This window comes from Chrysemys picta, chromosome 2 (genome assembly GCF_011386835.1).
Source record: "Chrysemys picta bellii isolate R12L10 chromosome 2, ASM1138683v2, whole genome shotgun sequence".
Lineage (NCBI taxonomy): Eukaryota > Metazoa > Chordata > Testudines > Emydidae > Chrysemys > Chrysemys picta.
The window spans coordinates 264,840,722-264,865,611 of NC_088792.1; the positions used below are offsets into that span (position 1 = coordinate 264,840,722).

A 24,890-nucleotide genomic window follows, 5' to 3' on the forward strand; every position below is an offset into this window, starting at 1 on the left:
GGGACCTCGTCGAAACTATTCAAATTGGGCCTCGCACTTTCTAAAGCCAGGCCTGTTCCTGAGGAATTTAGCTTTGAAGTGCTAATATATGTTTACCAAGTATATGCAAGCTGTGATTTTTTAAAAGGCTTATAACTGTCACATTTGGGCAGATTTTCATGGGGATGGCAAAAATCACATCCCTGACACAAAGGCCACCTTGGGTCAAATTTGAAATACCTACTACAAACTATGGGGGTGCTAGAACTTCTCAAGGAAAAGGTCAGCAGAATTTTTTAATATGTACTAAACAGTGTATTTTCCCTTAGCTTCATTCTCAAAAACAGCTGAAATTTTTTGGCTGAAGTTATAAGAATCAGCCTGAAGCAGACGCCCAGCCTGGAAAATGTCAGGTCAAGGGGTAAAGCTTGGCAAAGTTACAAGGAACTGAAAGCAGGGCCTTTTAATGGGAAGTGTCAGGCAACTAATAGGCAGTGCTACCCGCCCCACCTATACTTTAAGGGTGAAATTCATCTGTACCCGCAGTCATATTTTGAGAGTTTATATGAGTCTTAAGTGGTGCATAGGCTTTGTGCAGGCTCTCTGCACAGGTGTGAATAAGCACATTATTCACAAGAGTACAATAAATAGTTTGTTACTATTTAGATTATTTAAAAAAAACATGTTTAATATTTGCCAGATGGATTGTAATGTGACTTTCAGGGAAATATTGCTGTCACTGAAGCCCCACCCAAATCATGGTTAAAAATCTAAACATTCACATTGCTGTCAGGGGAAAAAAGGGAGAAATCCATCTGGCGCGGAACTTGCCAATGAGCCCTATGTCATGCAATCCAACCCCCCAACTCCCAGCTGCTGACCACCACACCCTGCTTTAGATTTGCTCTTGAAACAACTGCCAGATCTCCCAGCTGTTAAGTGCACCTACGCAATTATCTCTCTAACATTGAAAAAGTTACAGAGAAATAGGAGAAAAGTGTCAAAATCACAGTAGATGGGGAAATTGAAGATGGGGATAACTTCTGTAGTGACTCAGGGAGGCCTGAGATGTCATTTATGTGTGAAACAATATGTAAGCCACAGAACCAGAAGATTTATGGAATATCTACGCCGCAACCAGAGGTGTGATTGCAGTTTGAGTAGGCATATATACATTAGCTTTAATCTAGTTAGTGCAGCTGAAAATAGAAATGAAGTTGCAGCGGCAAGTTCCTAGCCCATGCCACCGTGCTAGCTAGAGTAAAGTTAGTACAGGAATGTCTTCACTACCTCAATCACACCTCTGACTGCAGTGTAGACTCTCCCTTAGAGGGATAGAACTCTACTCCCTCTATGGGACAGAAGGGGGAAAGCCAGCTCTAGTCAGCTTCATTTATATGAATTATAATGTTACTTACACATTTCAATGTATTGAGTCTGGTTTCTTTAGTTGGAATTTGTTTTGATTGTATACAAGGCAATAGATAATTATTACTGTCTTCATGAAAGGCCAAAGGATTTGGTCAGGACATGCGTTGGAGTAAATAGGTCGGCCTGAGTTTATGGGTAGTCAACTTGGTTTGGTAATGAAATCCAAGCTCAACAGGGGATGAAGGAGAAAGGCTTCTGTTCTAGAGACTAGGAGCTCTAGTCCAGGGTAGAATCATAGAATCATAGAATATCAGGGTTGGAAGGGACCTCAAGAGGTCATCTAGTCCAACCCCCTGCTCAAAGCAGGGTATAAGGACCCTTTCTGTATGCTTTGGGTTCCCCACCTGGAGATTCTGTGCCTTGTGTGGATTGAATCTGCAGGACTGGACTGGACCAGCCCAGCGGTACAGCAGAGCTGAATTCGCAGTGAGATCAGACCAGATCATCAGTGGCGCATTTCTGACTATTCAGCAACTCAACAGATGGCAGCAGTGCTGAGATGACCACAAGCTTAGTGGAAGTAGAGCTGGTGTCACAGAACTGGACCAGGTAGTTGCATACTGGGTTGTGAGCTGGCAAAGTAGTTCTCTCAGCATTGGAGCAGGCTGGTGGAAGAGAGCTGTCCCTTGACTACCACTGGGTCTAACTGGAATCATAAGTGGGGTTTTAGGTTGTGGGGTTTGTGGTGAGATTAAGAGTTCTGGACCTCAATAAGGCAGATAATTACTATTTTGGAACTGTGGGCCTGACCAAATTCCTGATGCATTGATTTGGGTTGCTCACTTTCTTGTACAGTATGTAAATGCATATATTGAGTTTTCAGGGTTCTTTTGGTTGTGTTTCCTTTTTCCCCCAATAAAAAGATGTTTATGGTTCCATGTTCTTAGAGGACTCTGAGTGCTTGAGTGAAGGGAAAAACAACCCAGGTGACCAGGAGGTATGGCTCTGAGGGGGAGGGCTGCTCAAGCCATAGTTTTGTTTATTTTAGAAAAAGGGCCCCTACACAGCTTTAACACAGCCTTTTTTTCTGCAATTGGCTGCTGGCAAAAGGGTTGCACTTGCAGATATGCCAAATTTCCCCGTCCAAGGCCGAGGAAGTTTAAGCACTTTAACAGTTTAACAATACCAAGACACTAGAAAATAAATGAATTATAACAAATTACCACTTTAAAAAATCTTTAGTCATTTCCAATATTAAAGACAAATTCTCTCCTTGGAAACATGCAGCCAACCTCCATTCCCTTTAGTAGAATTAGTGCATTCATACCTAAGAGCAGAAATTGACTTGTATTATTTTTCACAGGGTTTAGACTGTGGCTATAATGTTCAACATCTGGTTTGTTCTGATGAAAAAAAAATCCTAGATAAAACTTAAAAATTGAGATCTCAGGCAATTTTTTTTACTTTGTTATGTTTTAATTATCATATATTAAGCATTAACACTGTACTTAGTGCTGTACCAGACATAGAAGAGTCCTTGTCCTAAGGAACTTACAAATAACAACACATCAGATGCTCAGATAAAAGTTTATTCAGGCAATCTGAGAAATTACGATTGATAGATTTAGTGAACGGTGAACCATTAGCGATCATGTTTTCAATTTTTTCCCCACTGGAACCATGACAGCTAGAAACATTAGACAAACAATCGCCCAAACAGATAAAGATAGTCAGACACAACGAATCCTGCATTTCGGCAGGGGGTTAGACTAGATGACCCTTGCAAAGTCCCTTCTAACCCTATGGTTTTATGATTCCACAGTTATATAACAGTACAAGTGGATGACAAAACTTTTCCCCAAAGTGACATATCTCTGACACAACTGGATTGAAATGTTAGTTTTGTTTTGACAGGGATCCTGAATTTTATGTTTTTTAATGAGATAGTCTTAAAAATCTTTTGCAATAAGAGAGGAAATTAAGATAAATGAGAAATATCAGACAGTGAAGAAAACCATTATAAATATTCTAGATGAGACACATGAAAAAAAAAACACAAAAAGAAATAGCTCACCTGTGCTCATATGTCTTTTCTGGTAAATGATCAATACAAGAACTGGTTGGAGAAAACAAAGCAATACACAAACGGATCTCTTTTGCACTTTCTTTCAGCCTGCCTGTGAGTGTTTGTGCTGGGGAGATGTGTCACTTTGTGGATAAGTTTTGTCATCCACTTGTACTGTTATATAACTGTGGTGCCTCCAGGGGCAACAGAGGCAGAACATTGTGAGTATGTGAGACAGAGGAGAGTCAGATAAAAGAAAAGCCAACACAATCATCTTACAGTAAATGACAGGCTTTTAAAGGTGACTGGCAAAGGATTTGTAGAAATGGGCTTGTGTCCTGCTTGTGCTTCTTTACAATGTATAAAGTAGGACTGAAATGTCTTTTTCAAAGCCAGTAACTATTTCACAAAGGAGATGTGCTTTTCAAAGAGTAGATTTCATGCCTATTATAGAAAGCGTAACAGCTGTGAAAAATGCTCTTCTCAGAAACCCTGTTCTTTTCCTGCAGCTCATGCTCACAGTTCACTCATCAGAGTGCAACAACAACCCTTCCTGAATCAGCAGCCTATTTTAAATATACATAATGGCTTATCTCTCAGCGTGAGCAAGAATAATGGGGAAGAGATCTTCTCTTTCAAAAAAATGTGCTTTTGATATTTATTTACCTGTTTATCATAGAATTTAGAGGTGGAAAAAGAACCGTTAGCTCATCAAGCCCATACCTAAGACTGCAGGATTTCACTGTTCAATATATTCTTCTAGAAATCAGAGGAAAAACTTTGAAATTTGAGGGAAAAACACAGCCCGAGCAGAGATTCTGAGAGCCATTCTTACTGCACCGGACAAGATGCTGATGAGGGAGAAGTTGCTCAGGGACAGTGTGCTGTGTAGTGTCCTCCACAATGCCTGCTGCTGATGGCAGCATGTGTGTAATGGCCAAACCTTCATGCTGATTGATCACATTCCACTGGGATCATGGACCACTCTTCTTTCTCTCTTCCCTGCTCTCCAGCATACTCCTGGACAACAGGCCAGGATGGTGCTGTTTTGCCCTTATACTTGCCAGACTTGCATCTGGGGGAAGACGAATGATTTAACCATCTAGTGATGGAAGAAGTTATGGAAGAAGCCCTGTAGCATGAAATATAATGACAACTATTTAATATTAGAGACTATGATAATGTTAGAGTTTAGTATTAGAGATGATCTGAATCCTTGCACATACTTAGCTTATGGAAAGGAATTTTCTAAAACTTCTCTTTTTGTCAGTAGGGGGCTCTGTGGCATCAGAGCAGCGGAGAGTGACTGCTTCAGCATTCCAGAAGCCTGACTTCGCCACAGCAGACTCTCTGCTGCTGAGGGATCACCCATCTCCCTGGGAACTTTGTTAGTGCTGTTCTCTGAATCAGCAAACATAGAGGTACTCAGAAAACAGTGCAGCCATTCTCTGTGATGCATCTGAGCAGGAGCATCATTTCAGAAAAATTACACTGCTCTACAGCCAAAATGCTTCTGAAATAAATGTAGTCAAACTTTACTAATTCTGGGTCACTGAGAACGAAAATGATGCTTAACATTGTTGATTGGCTCTAGTTTTCAAGATATGCTATTGGGTCAGTATATACGACCCTTGACTTGGGAATGGCGGAGGATAAGTGAGTTATAAAGGGAAGGGATCTCAATTTAAACCAGAAATGACTAAAATACATCTTTGACTGGATCTATGAATAAATCTATGACTGGGTTTGGACAGTACTTGCTTTTTAGGCAAAACAATGAATGATGCAATCTGAAGCTGGTATTGCATCATACATGATATGAATTGCATCATGTTATTCCTAGAAGTCATGGATGATGCAATCATAACGAAGCTTACATCACTCTGCTGAACAAATTGCCCTAGATCAGCTCTAGAAATCATACAGTATCGTGCTCTCTTATTTGTCAGTGTTTGATTTTGCAAAGGGACACATTTCTGTTTAGCCAAAGTGAGCAGAGATGCCTCGTACTTGTGTGAACAGTGCAGCTAACTTCTGCTATGTTTGTGGTGAAGTGACTTTTGCATCACAGAAGCGCAGTATAACCACTATGGTTAAGAAAGCCTATCACCTTTATTTTGGCTGCAAAATTGGAGATCAGGACAAGAGGTGGGCCCCACATATGTGCTGCAACACTTGTGCAACAAATCTTCACCAGTGGTTGAACAGGAAAAGGAAATCTCTGCCTTTTGCAGTGCCAATGATTTGGAGAGAGCCAACAGATCATACCAGCAATTGTTACTTCTGCATGGTGCCTCCAGTTGGGAAAGGTGTGTCAAAGAAGAAAAAGTGGACTGTGTATTATCCAAACATTCCATCAGCTATACGCCCAGTACCCCACGGAGAAGGACTGCCGGTTCCTGATGCACCAGAATCATTCTCACTTGAGTCAGACGAGGAAGAGGAAGAGGATGAAACTTCTAGTCCTGAACCATCAATGTCACAGGACCCACATTTTCTCCCATCTTCCTCCTCTGAACCACACCTCATAACACAAGGTGAACTGAATGACTGTTCATTGATTCATCGAAGACGAGTCTTAAAGCTGTTTTACTGCATAATGGCAATGTTTTGCCATCAATTCCAGTTGGTCATGCAGTCCATATGAAGGAAACCTATGACAACATGAAACAACTTTTGAGGTGCATAAACTATGACCAACATCAGTGGCAGCTTTGTGGCGATTTGAAGGTTGTTGCTCTCTTGCTTGGTCTGCAGACTGGATACACAAAATACTGCTGTTTTCTCTGCGAATGGGATAGTCGTGCAAGAGATTCCCACTACATCAAGAAAGATTGGCCACTCCGACAGTCATTGGAGCCTGGGAGGAAAAGTGTTCAGCATCCACCACTTGTTGAATCAAGGAAGATTTTGTTACCACCCTTACACATCAAGCGGGGTCTGATGAAGAACTTTGTCAAGGCCATTGACAAAACACAAGCAGCTTTCAAGTACCTCCGTGGAAAATTTCCAAGGTTAAGTGAAGCTAAGATAAAGGAATGTGTCTTTGTTGGTCCTCAGATTCGTGAACTTCTTCGAGATGATGCATTTGACCATGCACTGCGTGGCAAGGAAAAGACGGCATGGAAAGCCTTCCAGTTTGTGGCAATAATTTTTCTCGGAAACAACAAGGCAGACAACTATAGGTTGTTGGTGGAAAACCTCCTCAAGGCATACAAAAGCCTTGGTTGCAACATGTCACTAAAGATACATTTTTTGCACTCTCATCTAGATTTTTTTCCACCGAACTGCGGAGCAGTGAGCGACAAGCACGGCGAGCGATTTCACCAGGACATTGCAACAATGGAGAAATGCTATCAGGGCAAATGGAGCCCATCAATGCTTGCAGACTATTGCTGGATAGTGACAAGAGATGCTCCATTTAATGAATACAAAAGACAAGCCAAGAAGCGCCGTGTAGACACTGAATAGGACTAAACTATGTACATAGTAGTTTTTTGCCTTTTGTTTCATAATACATTTTATTTAATAACCCTTTTGCTGATTTTTAAAGTGTTACATAAACAGGACAGGTGAAATATTATCATCATGTAAAGAAACTATAAACACATGAAAAGACCTAGGTTTACAATTTATGATTAAAACTCTACTATCTACACAATATACATAGACATAAAATGTAAAAACTTAAATATCTTAGAAACAGTAGCCAATCAGTTGTTTTAATTGTCATATTTGAATTCAGCACATCAAAATACATAATATATAGCACATTTTATCTCTGAAGCAGATGACTTCTCAAAAATTGTAGACCAGTGTTATGGAGGGTGTGTTTGTGCAATGTTGTGTCAGCATCTAGAACATTATGTGTGATTATATTATATCCTGGAAAGTCAGGGTGGGGAGGGGGCAGTGAAAGAGATAATGGAGTATGAAAAGCGTGTGTCGGGGGGGGGGGGCAAAGCAAGGTCTGGAGGATGGAGGGAAACTGTGCTGTCCCATAGCAATCTCATAGACTCATAGACTTTAATTCCAGAAGGGCCCATCATGATCATCTAGACTGACCTCCTCTATACTACAAGCCACAGAACCTCACCCACCCACTCCTGCAATAGGCCCATGACCTCTGGCTGGTTTAGTGAAGTCCTCAAATCTAGATGTAAAAACTTCAATTTACAGAGAATTCACCATTTACTCTAGTTCAAACCAGCAAGTGACCTGTGCACCACATTGCAGTGGAAGGCGAACCCCCCTGGCCAGGGTCTCTGCCAATCTAACCTGGGGAAGATTTCTTCCTGACCCCAAGTATGGTGAGGAGTTAGACCCTGAGTGATGCGTGAAACCTACCAGACAGAAAACTGGGAAATAATTCTCTGTAGTAACTCCGCCCTCCCTACCTAGTGCTCTCAAGAGCACATCTGCAGAAGCACAATATACAATAAACAGAAGCAGTATTGTAAGTGCACTCACAGCATTGAATCATAATAGTTAAATACACCTCTTTCTCACTGTCCTTTTGTAAGCACACAGCTTGGGGAGTGCCCTAAACAGGGTGAGTTTGGCCTGGGGGATGGAGGGAAAGGTTCAAGATGGGGCCAAGAGTCTGGATGTTTTTTTAAGGGGATCACTGCAAGCAACAAGAGACACTATTGTAAATTCTGCCACCATTTTCCACAGGCGGGAGTAACTGAAACCGATACCTCACTCCTGAGGGTAAACAAGGATGCTTCTCGTCTGTGTGCCGTGTTGGTCCCTGCACAGTGATTGCTGATTAACATGGCAAAGTTTCCTATAGTGGGGGAAGAAACAAAGCAGCTCTGCCAAGGAAACTTTCCGCAGAGGATTGGTGAATACCTCCAGGAAAGTTTCATAGAGATCTCTCTGGAGGATTCCCATGAAATGTTGGTGTACATTAACACACTATTCCGCATTGTGGGTCACCTGCTGGAGGAAAGTTATGGCAATAGAAACAAGCACAGTGTCTACACTGACACTGTGTTTATCTGACTTTGTCACAAAAAGCTCTATCCCTTTTGTTGAGGTGTTTTTATTTTGTTGGCGTAGCAGGAGAGTGAAATTGGAGGGAGGAGGATTGCAGTGTATACACCTTCACTGTTTTGTCGATCAAACCTGACTTTTGTTGACAAAACTGTAGTGTAGACGAGCCCTAAGTCGCCCACTGCACCGACTTAATAACTCCACCTCTGCGAAAGGTGCGGCACTTAGGTTGATGTAGTTAGTTCGATGCAGTGTCAGTTTAGACACTGTTGCATACATCGGACTGTTCCAGCTGTCAGCCCCTGGCAGCTGACAGTTGGAGACCCGCTGCCCAAGGCTGACAGCCAGAGCCCCACCACCCAATACTGACAGCCGAAGCCAAGGGCAGCGGGGCTCCAGCTGTCAGTCCTGGGTGGCAGGACTTGGGCTGTCAGTGCCCCAAAATGTTCTACATTGATAGTAAAATTGGTGCAAGTGCTTTGGGTGAGGACCCAAGTGCTTCGGGTGAGGACCCACACTACCGACAGAAGGAGCTAGTGTGGACGTGCAAAACCAATTTAATTACTGCAGTGGCTGTACGTTGACATAATGTAAGTCAACTTAATTTTTTAGTGTAGTCTTGCCCTCAGACTGCAAATCCCCCACAGTAAGGGGAGAAGCATTATCAAATGTGAAATACTTGTTCACCACAAGACGTATCATCTCTTGCCCATCAGGAAGGACTATTGAATTCAAATGGGCCGTAGAAGAACAAAGGTCCAGACAAGTTTAATGGTTACTGAGGTCAGTTCCAAGGTTTCCTCAACCAGTGCTGGCTCCTCTTCTTGCTATGTCCCCAATAGTTCCCCCTAGACTAGGCCTGAGTAGGGCTCATTATTAGTCTGCTCAGTGTGGAGGCCTTGGCCTGAGCCTCCCCACACTTGGAACTGTCCAGCTTCCTCCTGGGCCAGTTGGAGCAGTTAATTCAGGCCACATTGGTTATCTTTGATGAACCTCCACTGTACCTAAACAGCTGGAGCCGTGCTGCAAACGCTACAGCAAGGACATCAATCAGCTGCCCAATACATTCATAGAATATCAGGGTTGGAAGGGACCTCAGGAGGTCATCTAGTCCAACCCCCTGCTCAAAGCAGGACCAATTCCCAACTAAATCATCCCAACCAGGGCTTTGTCAAGCTAGGTCTTAAAAACCTCCAAGGAAGGAGATTCCACCACCTCCCTAGGTAACGCATTCCAGTGCTTCACCACCCTCCTAGTGAAATAGTGTTTCCTAATATCCAACCCAGACCTCCCCCACTGCAACTTGAGACCATTGCTCCTTGTTCTGTCATCTGCGACCACTGAGAACAGCTGAGCTCCATCCTCTTTGGAACCTCCCTTCAGGTAGTTGAAAGCAGCTATCAAATCCCCCCTCATTCTTCTCTTCTGGAGACTAAACAATCCCAATCCCTCAGCCTCTCCTCATAAATCATGTGCTCCAGACCCCTAATCATTTTTGTTGTCCTCCACTGGACTCTTTCCAATATTTCCACATCCTTCTTGTAGTGTGGGGCCCAAAACTGGACACAGTACTCCAAATGAGGCCTCACCAATGTCGAATAAAGGGGAATGATCACGTTCCTCGATCTGCTGGCAATGCCCCTACTTATACAGCCCAAAATGCCGTTAGCCTTCTTGGCAACAAGAGCACACTGTTGACTCATATCCAGCTTCTCGTCCACTGTGACCCCTAGGTCCTTTTCTGCAGAACTGCTACCTAGCCATTCTGTCCCTAGTCTGTAGCAGTGCATGGGATTCTTCCGTCCTAAGTGCAGGACTCTGCACTTGTCCTTGTTGAACCTCATCAGGTTTTTTTTGGCCCAATCCTCTAATTTGTCTAGGTCCCTCTGTATCTGATCCCTACCCTCCAGCGTATCTACCACGCCTCCCAGTTTAGTGTCATCTGCAAACTTGCTGAGAGTGCAGTCCACACCATCTTTTTATTTCAGAAGGTTGAAAAAGCTACTAGGGGGGAAGCTGTTCTAGACTTGATTTTAACAAATAGGGAGGAACTCGTTGAGAATGTGAAAGTAGAAGGCAGCCTGGGTGAAAGTGATCATGAAATCATAGAGTTTGCAATTCTAACGAAGGGTAGAAGGGAGAACAGCAAAATAGAGACAATGGATTTCAGGAAGGCAGATTTTGGGAAGCTCAGGGAGCTGATAGGTAAGGTCCCATGGGAATCAAGACTAAGGGGAAAAACAACTGAGGAGAGTTGGCAGTTTTTCAAAGGGACACTATTAAGGGCCCAAAAGCAAGCTATTCCGCTGGTTAGGAAAGATAGAAAATGTGGCAAAAGACCACCTTGGCTTAACCATGAGATCTTGCACGATCTAAAAAATAAAAAGGAGTCATATAAAAAATGGAAACTAGGACAGATTACAAAGGAGGAATATAGGCAAACAACACAGGAATGCAGGGGCAAGATTAGAAAGGCAAAGGCCCAAAATGAGCTCAAACTAGCTACGGGAATAAAAGGAAACAAGAAGACTTTTTATCAATACATTAGAAGCAAGAGGAAGACCAAAGACAGGGTAGGCCCACTGCTTAGTGAAGAGGGAGAAACAGTAACAGGAAACTTGGAAATGGCAGAGATGCTTAATGACTTCTTTGTTTCGGTCTTCACCGAGAAGTCTGAAGCAATGCCTAACATAGTGAATGCTAATGGGAAGGGGGTAGGTTTAGCGGATAAAATAAAAAAAGAACAAGTTAAAAATCACTTAGAAAAGTTAGATGCCTGCAAGTCACCCGGGCCTGATGAAATGCATCCTAGAATACTCAAGGAGCTAATAGAGGAGGTATCTGAGCCTCTAGCTATTATCTTTGGAAAGTCATGGGAGACGGGAGAGATTCCAGAAGACTGGAAAAGGGCAAATATAGTGCCCATCTATAAAAAGGGAAATAAAAACAACCCAGGTAACTACAGACCAGTTAGTTTAACTTCTGTGCCAGGGAAGATAATGGAGCAAGTAATTAAGGAAATCATCTGCAAACGCTTGGAAGGTGGTAAGGTGATAGGGAACAGCCAGCATGGATTTGTGAAGAACAAATCATGTCAAACCAATCTGATAGCTTTCTTTGATAGAATAACGAGCCTTGTGGATAAGGGTGAAGCGGTGGATGTGGTATACTAGACTTTAGTAAGGCATTTGATACGGTCTCGCATGATATTCTTATCGATAAACTAGGCAAATACAAATTAGATGGGGCTACTATAAGGTGGGTGCATAACTGGCTGGATAACCGTACTCAGAGAGTTGTTATTAATGGTTCCCAATCCTGCTGGAAAGGCGTAACGAGTGGGGTTCCGCAGGGGTCTGTTTTGGGACCGGCTCTGTTCAATATCTTCATCAACGACTTAGATATTGGCATAGAAAGTACGCTTATTAAGTTTGCGGATGATACCAAACTGGGAGGGATTGCAACTACTTTGGAGGACAGGGTCATAATTCAAAATGATCTGGACAAATTGGAGAAATGGTCTGAGTTAAACAGGATGAAGTTTAACAAAGACAAATGCAAAGTGCTCCACTTAGGAAGGAAAAATCAATTTCACACATACAGAATGGGAAAAGACTGTCTAGGAAGGAGTACGGCAGAAAGGGATCTAGGGGTTATAGTGGACCACAAGCTAAATATGAGTCAACAGTGTGATGCTGTTGCAAAAAAAGCAAACATGATTCTGGGATGCATTAACAGGTGTGTTGTGAGCAAGACACGAGAAGTCATTCTTCCGCTCTACTCTGCTCTGGTTAGGCCTCAGCTGGAGTATTGTGTCCAGTTCTGGGCGCCGCATTTTAAAAAAGATGTGGAGAAATTGGAAAGGGTCCAAAGAAGAGCAACAAGAATGATTAAAGGTCTTGAGAACATGACCTATGAAGGAAGGCTGAAAGAACTGGGTTTGTTTAGTTTGGAGAAGAGAAGACTGAGAGGGGACATGATAGCAGTTTACAGGTATCTAAAAGGGTGTCATGAGGAGGAGGGAGAGAACTTGTTCACCTTAGCCTCTAAGGATAGAACCAGAAACAATGGGTTTAAACTGCAGCAAGGGAGGTCTAGGTTGGACATTAGGAAAAAGTTCCTAACTGTCAGGGTGGTTAAACACTGGAATAAATTGCCTAGGGAGGTTGTGGAATCTCCGTCTCTGGAGATATTTAAAAGTAGGTTAGATAAATGTCTATCAGGGATGGTCTAGACAGTATTTGGTCCTGCCATGCGGGCAGGGGACTGGACTCGATGACCTCTCGAGGTCCCTTCCAGTCCTATAATCTATGATTCTATGATTCTATGATCCTCCAGATCATTAATAAAGATATTAAACAAAACTGGCCCCAGGACCGACCCTTGGGGAACTCCGCTTGAAACCAGCTGCCAACTAGACATGGAGCCATTGATCACTACCCGTTGAGCCCAATGATCTAGCCAGCTTTCTATCCACCTTTCTATCCACTCATCCAGCCCATACTTCTTTAACTTGGTGGCAAAATACTGTGGGAGACTGTATCAAAAGCTTTGCTAAAGTCAAGGAATAACACATCCACTGCTTTCCCCTCATCCACAGAGCCAGTTATCTCCTCATAGAAGGCAATTAGGTTAGTCAGGTACGACTTCCCCTTGGTGAATCCATGCTGACTGTTCCTGATCACTTTCCTCTCCTCTAAGTGTTTCATAATTGATTCCTTGAGGATCTGCTCCATGATTTTTCCAGGGACTGAGGTGAGGCTGACTGGCCTGTAGTTCCCCAGATCCTCCTTCTTCCCTTTTTTAAAGATGGGCACTACATTAGCCTTTTCCCAGTCATCCGGGACCTCCCCCGATCGCCATGAGTTTTCAAAGATGATGGCCAATGGCTCCGCAATCACATCCGCCAACTCCTTTAGCACCCTCGGATGCAGCGCATCCAACCCCATGGATTTGTGCTCATCCAGTTTTTCTAAATAGTCCCGAACCACTTCTTTCTCCACAGAGGGCTGGTCACCTTCTCTCCATACTGTGTTGCCCAGTCCAGCAGTCTGGGAGCTGACCTTGTTTGTGAAGACAGAGGCAAAAAAAGCATTGAGTACATTAGCTTTTTCCACATCCTCTGTCACTAGGCCTCCCTCATTCAGTAAGGGGCCCACACTTTCCTTGACTTTCTTCTTGTTGCTAACATACCTGAAGAAACCCTTCTTGTTACTCTTAACATCTCTTGCTAGCTGCAACTCCAAGTGCGATTTGGCCTTCCTGATTTCACCCTTGCATGCCTGAGCGATATTTTTATACTCCTCCCTGGTCATTTGTCCAATCTTCCACTTCTTGTAAGCTTCTTTTTTGCGTTTAAGGTCAGCAAGGATTTCACTGTTAACCCAAGCTGGTCGCCTGCCATATTTACTATTCTTTCTACACATCGGGATAGTTTGTTCCTGCAACCGCAATAAGGATTCTTTAAAATACAGCCAGCTCTCCTGGACCCCTTTGCCCTTCATGTTATTCTCCCAGGGGATCCTGCCCATCTGTTCCCTGAGGGAGTCAAAGTCTGCTTTTCTGAAGTCCAGGGTCCATATTCTGCTGCTCTCCTTTCTTCCTTGTGTTAGGATCCTGAACTCGACCATCTCATGGTCACTGCCTCCCAGGTTTCCATCCACTTTCGCTTCCCCTACTAATTCTTCCCTGTTTGTGAGCAGCAGGTCAAGAAAAGCTCTGCCCCTAGTTGGTTCGTCCAGCACTTCAACCAGGAAATTGTCCCCTACACTTTCCAAAAACTTCCTGGATTGTCTGTGCACCGCTGTATTGCTCTCCCAGCAGATATCAGGGTGGTTAAAGTCTCCCATGAGAACCAGGGCCTGCGATCTAGCAACTTCTGTTAGTTGCCGGAAGAAAGCCTCGTCCACCTCATCCCCCTGGTCTGGTGGTCTATAGCAGACTCCAACCACGACATCACCCTTGTTGCTCACACTTCTCAACTTTATCCAGAGACTCTCAGGTTTCTCTGCAGTTTCATACCAGAGCTCTGAGCAGTCATACTCCTCTCTTACATACAACGCAATTCCCCCACCTTTTCTGCCCTGCCTGTCTTTCCTGAACAGTTTATATCCATCCATGACAGTACTCCAGTCATGTGAGTTATCCCACCAAGTCTCTGTTATTCCAATCGCATCATAGTTCCCCGACTGTGCCAGGACTTCCAGTTCTCCCTGCTTGTTTCCCAGGCTTCTTGCATTTGTGTATAGGCACTTAAGATAACTCATCGATCGTCCTGCTTTCTCAGTATGAGACAGGAATCCTCCCCTCTTACGCTCTCCTGCTCATGCTTCCTCTCAGGATCCCATTTCCACACTTACCTCAGGGCTTTGGTCTCCTTCCCACAGTGAACCTAGTTTAAAGCCCTCCTCACTAGGTTAGCCAGCCTGCTTGCGAAGATGTTCTTCCCTCTCTTCGTTAGGTGGAGCCTGTCTCTGCCTAGCACTCCTCCTTCTTGGAACACCATCCCATGGTTGAAGAATCCAAAGCTTTCTCTCCGACACCACCTCCATAGCCATTCGTTGACTTCCACAATTCGACGGTCTCTACCCAGGCCTTTTCCTTGCACAGGGAGGATGATTGAGAACATCACTTGCACCTCAAACTCCTTTATCCTTCTTCCCAGAGCCACGTAGTCTGCAGTGATCCGCTCAAGGTCATTCTTGGCAGTATCATTGGTTCGCACGTGGAGAAGCAGGAAGGGGTAGCGATCCGAGGGCTTGATGAGTCTCGGCAGTCTCTCCGTCACATCGTGTATCCTAGCTCCTGGCAAGCAGCAGACCTCTCGGTTTTCCCGGTCGGGGCGGCAGATAGATGACTCAGTCCCCCTGAGGAGGGAGTCCCCGACCACCCCCACCCTCCTCCTCCTCTTGGGAGTGGTGGTTGTGGAACCCTCATCCCTAGGACAGTGCATCTTTTGCCTTTCAATCGGTGGAGTCTCCTTCTGCTCCCTTCCCTCAGATGGGACATCTAGTCCACTCCCCGCATTAGTACCTATAGAGAGAACATGGAAACGATTGCTCACCTGTATCTCCATTGCTGGTGCATGGACGCTCCTCTTTCTCCTTCTGGAGGTCACATGCTGCCAAACTTCTTCACCATCCTTCTGTCCCTGATGCGCCTGCTCTGAATCTTCAGAACATTGTGGCCGTAGAAGCATCTCCTGACGTCTCTCCAGGAAATCTTCATTTTCCCTTATGCAACGCAGAGTCGATACTCGTTTCTCCAGACCTCAAACCTTCTCTTCCAATATGGAGACCAGCTTGCACTTTGTACAGACAAAGTCGCTTCTGTCCTGTGGAAGAAAGACAAACATGGCACAACCTGTGCAGGTTACAACAGCTAATTGCTCACCTTCCGTATCACCTTCCTCTTAAGAGCTTCCTCAGCTGTTGCAGTAACTACTCAGAGAAACCTGCAAATGAAAGCCTCAGTGAGCTCTCCCCAGACGAATTCCCAGGCAAACTCCCTCTGTTAGCTTCTGTTGTTCGCCGCTCAGCTGGTTCGCTGCTGACTGCCCTTATATACCAGTCAGGCCCACTCAAGGCCCACCTGGAACAAAGCACTCCCAACTCACACTTTTCAAACAAACAAGCAAGCAATCAAGCCAAATTCCATCATCTCTCCACCTTCACTCAGTGGCATGAGGCCATGCTGCATCACCAGTTTCAATTTGGGCTGAATGATATAAAAGATGAACTGGTGTGAGTCAAACTGTCATTCCATCTTGATGACCTGGTCTGTATCAACAATCTTACCAAGTGGCACCATGACCGTGGCTCAGCTCTTCGAGCCTGACGATGCCCCAACCTCAAACCCTTCAATTGCACACCTCACTCCAGGCTCTGGAACCCATGCATATCAATCAGGCCTGTCCACACCTTGTGAGACTGAGAAGCACTGATGCTGAACTTCAGAACACTGTCCATTCTGTGGGGGCAGCAGACACTTCACCTTGAGATGCACTGCAAAAGTCAGACCAGCTTCACGGTCAGGAAATATCAAGCCTCAGCCCCAATAAAGAAGTCTGAATAGGAGCACTGCCAGCAAATCGAGAGAAGCGATTATTCCCCTCTATTCGGCACTGGTGAGGCGACATCTGGAGTATTGCGTCCAGTTTTGGGCTCCCCACTACAGAAAGGATGTGGACAAATTGGAGAAAGTCCAGTGGAGGGTTACGAAAATGATCAGGGGTCTGGGGCACGTGACTTACGAGGAGAGGCTGAGGGAACTGGGGTTATTTAGTCTGCAGAAGAGAAGATGAGGGGGGATTTGATAACAGTCTTCATCTACCTGAAGGGGGGTTCCAAAGAGGATGGAACTCGGCTGTTCTCAGTTGTCGCAGATGACAGAACAAGGAGCAATGGTCTCAAGTTGCAGTGGGGGAGGTCTAGGTTGGATATTAGGAAGCACTATTTCACTACGAGGGTGGTGAAGCACTGGAATGGGTTACCAAGGGAGGTGATGGAATCTCCATCTTTAGAGGTTTTTAAGGCCCGGCTTGACAAAGCCCTGGCTGGGATGATTTAGTTGGGGTTCGTCCAGTTTTGAGCAGGGGGTTGGATTAGATGACCTCCTGAGGTCTCTTCCAACTCTAATTTTCTATGATTCTATGATACATGTCCTCACTAACTAAAAGAACCTGGATTCCTGAAAATAGCCTGGCACCTACATCAGCAACAGGCCCGTTGGTCTCTCTTCTTTATATGATTCGACATCATGGGGATCTACTGCCGTGGGAGTATTGTAGAGTGGGGAGTATTGTAAACTGAACCAAGAGGCTCCATCCATGATCCTCTAACCATCAAATTTTATTTTGGGTACCACTGTCTATGACCTGCTACCTTCCCTACATTCCCTACTGCCCAACGATCCCTTTGCAATCCTGATCCATGAAGCCTTAGACAATGCCAGCACCCAGAATGCCTGGACCTTCGCCCTTTGTGATGGAATTCTGTATCATAAGGAGCACATCCATGTATCCAATGGCCCTCCCAAGCTGCAAGTCCTATGAATCTGCTATGATGTTCCTCTGGTGGGCCACTTTGGGCAATTCAAGACCCAGGCCCTGCATCAAGGAATTTTGGTGGCTGGACCTCCATGTTTCAGTAGCAACACATGTCCGGTCCTGTGACCTCTGTGCCCAGACCAAATCCAGCATCCAAAGTCACTTGGTCTTCTTCAGCCCTTGCCCACTTCACCTCAGCCTTGTGCCACTGTGTGGATGGACTTCATCATGGAACCACCACCTTCCCAAGTGTACATCACAATTCTACTGGTAGTTGATCTTGTGACTAACATGGCACATTTTATACTGTCACAGCCTCCCCATAGAAAATGGCCCATCTGCTTGAAAGCAACATCTTTCACCTACATGAGTTGAACACTAGGATAGTATCTAACCAGGGATCCCAGTTTGTTTCCCGCTTTTGGCAGGAATTTCTGCACCTCCTGGACATTGAACCTTGTAGCTCAACGGCTTACCACATTGATACCAACAGCCAGGCAGAGCAAGTCAATCAAGACCTGGAGCAATATCTATGCAGCTTCCTAAATTACCACCAGGACGATTGGCCGACAGTCATTCCCCATGTCGAATTTGCCTACAAGTCCACACAAACAGTGACCCATCAGACTCCTTTCTTTGCAAATTATGGGCTCCATCCTAAGTATAACCCCGAAATGCGCCTCGATTCGCCAGTGCCCACTGTTGTTGACCTCACCATGCATATTCACCAAGTACCTCAAGAATTCAGACTCCAGTCAGAAGAGGCTAAGAAAGTATACAAGTATCACATCAACCAACATTGTCAGTGAATCACCAACCTCATGGTAGGGGATAAGATTTGGCTGTCCACCCAAAACCTGCAATCCACCTATCCATCCATGAAGCTGGACCACAAGTATTTAGGACCATTTGCAATCACGGAACAACTTAACCTGGTAACTTTTCGATTGCAGCTGCCAGAATCCCTTAAGATGCACCCTGTGTTCCACATCTCCCTCTTGAAACTTTTTGTCGAGACCCGCTTCCCACACCACATTCCTCCTCTGTTGTAACCGTGCAGGGCCAAGAGGAATATGTGATCCAGCAGATTCTGGACTCTCACCAAGTCTGGGGAAGACTCTAATATCAGATTGACTGGGATGGATATGGCCCGGAGCAGCTGTCATGGGAACCTTTGGAACATGTCCATGCCTCAGACCTCCCTGGCATGCCTTCCACCAGACCTAACACAAGAAAGCAGGCCCAACGGCTCCTGGAAAGTGACCCCAAAAGGAGAGAGTGCTGTCAGGGGACAGACCAGCTAGGACTAGCTGCTGGCCTGCTCCCTGACTAACGTCACTTCTAGGCAACCAAGTGGGCCCTGCTGCACAGCCTTGGAACTGACAGAGTAGCCACAACATCTGATTGGCTGCTGATTTAGCAGACCTGCTTATAAGCCTGGCATGCACAGCAGATCAGTGGCTGCTCAATGCATACCATGCCTGCAGCTGCATTTGCCCTGCTCCTGCTTCCAGCCCTTGCTCCAGCCTGCTTCCAATCCCTGCTCCTGCCTGGTTCCCATCCTGCTCTGGCCTTGTTTCTGAACCTGCTCCTGCTCCACCTGTTCTGACTCCAGCTCCTGTTCCTCTCCAGCTTCTGACTTCTGGCTTCAGTCATTGGCTCCGCCTCCCTGGCTTATGACTCTGATTTACCCTCTGACTCTGGCATTTGGCTTTCCTCTTTTATATTGATCCTTTGCTCCGCCTCCAGCCTACATCTTTGGTTTATCCTCTGATTCTGGCATTTTACTTCTGTCCCTTTGTTACCAACCTGTGGCTCGCTCCTGGATCCTGCCCCCACTGGACCCGGCTCAACCTGGTAGAATGAACTCTTGTTTCAACCACTAAGTCTGACCACCCATGGCCCAATCGGCTACATAGGGATTGCACCACCATCAGTAGCAAGATGCTTTCAGTAAAAATTAATAAAAATAGACAAAAACAGGTGCATGATCCAAGACACCCACTGTGTGGACACATTCCACCATCCAAGATGCTGAATTCCAGAAAGTGCTTTTCTTCTGGAAATTCCTTACCCCAAAATACAACTGTAGAAGGCTACAGAGTAGCAAAATAGTAGGAAATGCTAATGATCTTGGAGAATCTGGTTCCTTCAGAAAAGCTTCCTCCAGGCACTGACCTCGGACAAAAACACTAGTGTACTCTAAATTAAGTGAGAGATGGGGTGGCAAAGGCTGGTGACAATATGATCAAATGGAAGTGGAAGAATGACCCCAAATATGAATGTGGAGAGCCTAGGTAAACATTTGAACGCTGCCTGATGCAGTGCCCTCCCCTACCAACATCCTGTACTCCTGAAGAGCTATTCAAGATAAGTGACAGCGCTACATCTTGGCTACAGTTTTGGAGCAACAAGGCACAATGATGAATGATATATTGGAGCAGGACTTGCCAGTAGGGCCAGAGGGGAGTTCACTTTCATACCTATTCACTTCTTTACCTCTCTGCTGAGACTTCCTATGCAGTTCATAAGATTGTTGAATATGGTGATGGTTTTGTAATGCAGGCACTTGCCCATTAGAACCTGGAATGAGATCGCTAACTTATTTTCTGCAAAATAACTAAGAGCCGATAATGACTTTCAGTCACTAGAATCTGGCTTGGATTTATCTTGGATTTCTTTTGGTGCCCTAAGTGCTCTTCCAGCTCAAATGGCTGGTCTCTGAGTTCTGGCAACACACTGAGAGGTTTGGGCGTAGCTGCGTTTAACCCAAGTTATTTTCTGTATGTCTTTGATCCACCTAAGGATGACTTGTCTCTTTATCTTTCTCAGTCACATATGCTTTAAATTCTCAAGCATTTCTCTCCTAATCTCACCCGTCAGATTTTCTCAGCTTTGTTATGTTTCCTTCAACTTCTCATAGTGAAGATTTCAGAACTAAGACAGAAGTGCTGTCAGTGTCAAAGTGGGTTACCACAGTGAGGAAATGATGAGATCACTTACTATATTTGTCTCTGTGACAGATAAGCATAAAAGAGAACATTTTCCTCTGGAAATCTTTCTGATTGAATTTTTGATCAAACTTCATATCACCTGTATCTTGATTTTACTTATGAGAATTTCACAGGCTGTCTACCCATCACAGACCAGTTTATGGACATTAGCTAATAAAAGCCTTTTTTGTTCTATAAAATGCACTTTCCTAATCATGCTAAGTCAGACATAGATAGTTGGTCTTTTGTTTCCACAAACTGTTTCCCCCACCCCCGCCCCATGTTAATCTTCCCCCTACTGTTACTCACACCCTGTCAATTGTTTGAAATGGGCCATCCTGATTATCACTACAAAAGTTTTTTTTCTCCTGCTGATGATAGCCCACCTTAATCAATTAGTCTCATTAGAGTTGGTATGGCAACACCCATTTTTTCATGTTCTCTGTATGTATGTAGATAGATAGATAGATAGATAGATAGATAGATAGATTTTCCTACTGTATTTTCCACTGCATGCATCTGATGAAGTGGGCTTTAGCTCACAAAAGCTTATGCTCAAATAAATTTGTTAGTCTCTAAGGTGCCACAAGTACTCCTCGTTCTTTTTGCTGATACAGACTAACACGGCTACCACTCTGAAACCTGATTTTTTTTTCAAATTACTATCCTTCTTTTTGGTCACTCTTTCAGGGAGATTTTACTAAACAAAATATAATATCTTTAGAATTGTCTCCAGAGAATTTATGAGCATATCGTCAGACTGAATTTCCTTGTCTCTACACTGTCCAACTGCCAGATAGGCAAGACAGGTGCTCAGTCCATGAGTTTACTTCTTGTGGACATCAGTGGGAGTGGTATACACATCCCTAATATTCCCTACATGATTACCACTTCACTGTTAAGGTGTGAAAAAAAACAGTTTTTTTCTCAAATTACTGATTTCTCCAGTTAATCATTTATCTCCAAGTCCTCTCACCAACCCAGCCCAAGTAATTTGGTTGGGCACAGGGGATCTCTCTGGAGGTACAGGAACCTCCCCAATGTCATGGAGCAGAACAAGAGCAGCTTGTAGCTGCTAATCCAGCCTCAGGTCCCCGCACTTTCTCCTGAGGGGGGAAGGAAGAACAGAAGTAGGATCTGCTACAGACTTGTGCTCTGCAGCTCACATCGAGTGTAAACTCATTAATTAATCCAAATGATTCCCCCAAAATATTTTCACTTCAGTATTAATGGCCAGATTGTCCCATAGCATAGACAGATTTTATTATATTTCACTTAGTTCTATTGCACACTTCAGTGTGTGGCAACCTTCCATGTATGTTAATTTGTTACCTCTCTTTCTGGAAGCAAGGTCAAGTGTTGTAGCAGTTTAATATATGATGCTGCTTCTACTGAGCCTTCTGTATCTTGCACTTGTAGGCAACAGATTTTTTGGGGGGGCCAGATCCTCAGCTAGTAAAATGATGGAGTTCCCTTGAAGTCCTTGGGAGCTACACAGATTTACACAAGCTAACACTATCCAGCTGGTGCTTAAATCCTTCCCAACTCCTTTGCTCTGTCCCCTCAATTACTTCTACTCTCTCCTTTTTCACCCTGATCTTTTGGTCGGAGGTTTCTCCATTACTATCTATTTCCAGCCCCTCAATCTGTCCTCACAATCCTATTGCCTCTCACTTGCTGTTCATCCCTCTTCCAACCTCTACATCTCTGTCCTCTGGCTCCTTTCTGTTTGCCTGTAAACATCCTGTTATGCTTTCCATCATTAAAATCTTTCCCACAACCCAACTGGATTTTCAAACAATCATTTTCTGCTCCCACTGACTAGACTTCCTTTACAATCTGCCTTCTGACCTTTAGTCTCTGCTGAAACAGCCCTCACTAAAGTCTCTAATGCTCTTCTCCTACCTAAGTCAAAGAGATACTTCCCTATTTTCTCCCTCATCTGTCTGCTGCTTTCCACACCACTAATATCTCTCTCCAAATCTGCATCTTCTCCATGCTAAACTTCTGTGATTCTGTGTGCTTTTGCTTCTACCTTGCAAACTGTTTCTTTCAACATCTCCTTTGGTGGATCTTCTCCCCCCCGCCCCCAACTGTTGGTATCCCTCAGGTTTTTGTCCTGAGTCCTCCATCTTTCAACCCTTTATTGTCTCTTTTTAGGCTATCTCATCCTCTCATACAATTTCAGCTACCCACAATCTCTTTCCCCTGTCTTATCTTGCATCTCTGTCTCTCCAACATTTTCCCTGCCATCTCAAACTCTATCTCTCTGGAACAGAGCTTCTCATCTTTCTTCATAATCCCTCGCCACTTCCTACTTTCTGTTTCTGAGTTGACAACCACACTACCTTCCCTGTCTTGCAGCCTTGGTGTCAACTTTGACTTCACATTCTCCTTCTTCTTCCATCTGACCCTGCCAGCAGGTAGGGGATCTTGGGGGACAACTACTGCACTGGTGGGGTGTAAAATAAACTTTATTAAGAAAATGCAAAAACAGGGAAAATTCAATAGTGAGGGGTATGGGGTTTGTTAAGGTAGACAATTGGGGAGGGGTTTCTTTTAGTAAACAGGACAGGGGCTTTCAATAGTGGGGTACACTACAGTGGGGTACAATACAGTTGGTAACCAATTAACACTGAAGTATAAATGTAACAGGTAGCTAACAGTTTCTATGTAAAGGGTGTGTCACAGCTGTATATAACCAACTAACAGTTATGGGTAAAATGTGTTAAATAACCAACAACTTTAGGTAAAAATGTGTCACAGTGGTGTAAATGTAAAATGTGAGGTGTGTTAGACAGAAAAGGGGTAACCAATGGGGTTTTATGCTAGACTTCAGTAATACAATTGAGGTTTGGTAGCAGTAGGAGCAGGGTCAGCACGTGGGGGAAGGGATTAAGAGAGAGAGAGAGAGAGAGACAGAGAGCAGACAGGCTCCAAGTTTAAACAGCAGAGAGACAATTATACAGAACACAGCAAAATCTTATCTATGATTTAACTTAACCAAGACTACACAAATTAACAAGTAACAAAACACAATGCAACAATTCTTTAAGCCTAACTTACAGAGTACAATGCAAGCAATTTTCTAAACCTAACTTAACCACAGCTCTGCAAAATGAAATTACAATTTATCTAGACTAAAGGCTAAATTTAACCTAATGGGTGCACCTTATACTAGGGGTAGTTTCAGAGGGCAGAGTGGTGTGTGCCCAGGATCAGGACCGGCTCTGGCTTTTTTGCCGCCCCAGGCAAAAAAGAGTCCTGCCGCCCCGCCCCCCATCCCCTCCAGCGTGGCGGGGAGGGGGCCGAGCCCGGCCGCGGGCCGCTCTCCCCGACCGGCCGGAGCGCTGGGGGGAGGGCGGCGAGCCCGCCGCGGCTCCGCTGGCGGCCGGAGCCCCGGGAGGAGGGCGGAGAGCCCGGCCAGGGCTCCGCTCTCCCAAGCGGCCAGAGCGCTGCGGGGAGGGTGGAGTGCCCGGCCGGGGCTCCGCTCTCCCCGGCGGCCAGAGCGCCGGGGAGAGGGCAGAGTGCCCAGCCTGGGCTCCGCTCTCCCCGGCAGCCAGAGCGCCGGGGGAAGGGCAGAGTGCCCGGCCGGGGCTCTGCTCTCCCCGGCGGCCGGAGCGTCGGGTGGAGGGCAGAGAGTCCGGCCGGGGCTCCGCTCTCCCCGGTGGCCGGAGCCGGAGCACCGCGCCGCCCCCCTCCAGGTGCCGCCCCAAGCACAAGCTTGGTGGGCTGGTGCCTGGAGCCGGCCCTGCCCAGGATACAGCTTCAAGGGGTTAGCTTAGGTTTGCCTGCTGGGGAAAGAAAGCCAGCAGGTAGAACAAGGGGGGTGTGCAAGAGGTTTTTCCTTACCAATCCCCAAAGCAGCAGCAGCAACAGCAGTTTCAGCATCAGAGGATGCAGAGAGGGCTCGATTCGCTTACAATAATCAGAAGATCTCCAGGCACAAATTCATTGTTCGTGGGAGGGGAGTTTAAAAACGGGGGTACGCTCAAAAACAAACGAGAGCGGGGAGAGGGCCCCCCAAAGACCCCTAGCTGATCAGACCAGGTGGCAAAGCAAGGACCTTCTCCGGGGGTCTGATCAGAAAATGTCTGGTTTTAAAGGCAAACTCGGGCAGTTTCCCGCCAGTAACTCTGATTGGTTCCCCTTAATCCAGGGGAGGAGAGAAGGCAGGGAGAACTGCAGGTAGGCACAGGACATGTCTGGGCAAGTTCTGAGTCACAGGTATGACTCATATGCTCAGCTATGTGGCCACTTTAGGTCTTGCATACCTGGGCAGAGCACCCTACACCGAGCCGGGTCTGAGCAAAGAAGCTAGACAAAGGAGCGAAAAAGCCCCCCCCCCCCCCCCCCCCCCCCCCCCCCCCCCCCCGAGCAGAGCAATGGCTCCAGTCAGTCTGCACAAGCCGTTTCCATGAGCAGGGCCAGGCTGTGA

At 45.4% G+C, this 24,890-nt stretch overlaps 1 long non-coding RNA gene across 1 annotated transcript; it reads right to left on the reverse strand.

Moving 5' to 3' along the window:
• Positions 1 to 2,779: 2,779 nt before the first annotated feature.
• Positions 2,780 to 24,763, reverse strand: LOC135981801 (uncharacterized). Its single transcript, XR_010598960.1, has 3 exons — positions 24,305 to 24,763; positions 15,477 to 15,746; positions 2,780 to 4,547 (listed from the first exon to the last, which is right to left on the reverse strand). It is a non-coding gene; the product is annotated as an uncharacterized LOC135981801 (long non-coding RNA).
• Between the last annotated feature and the right edge of the window lie 127 nt (positions 24,764 to 24,890).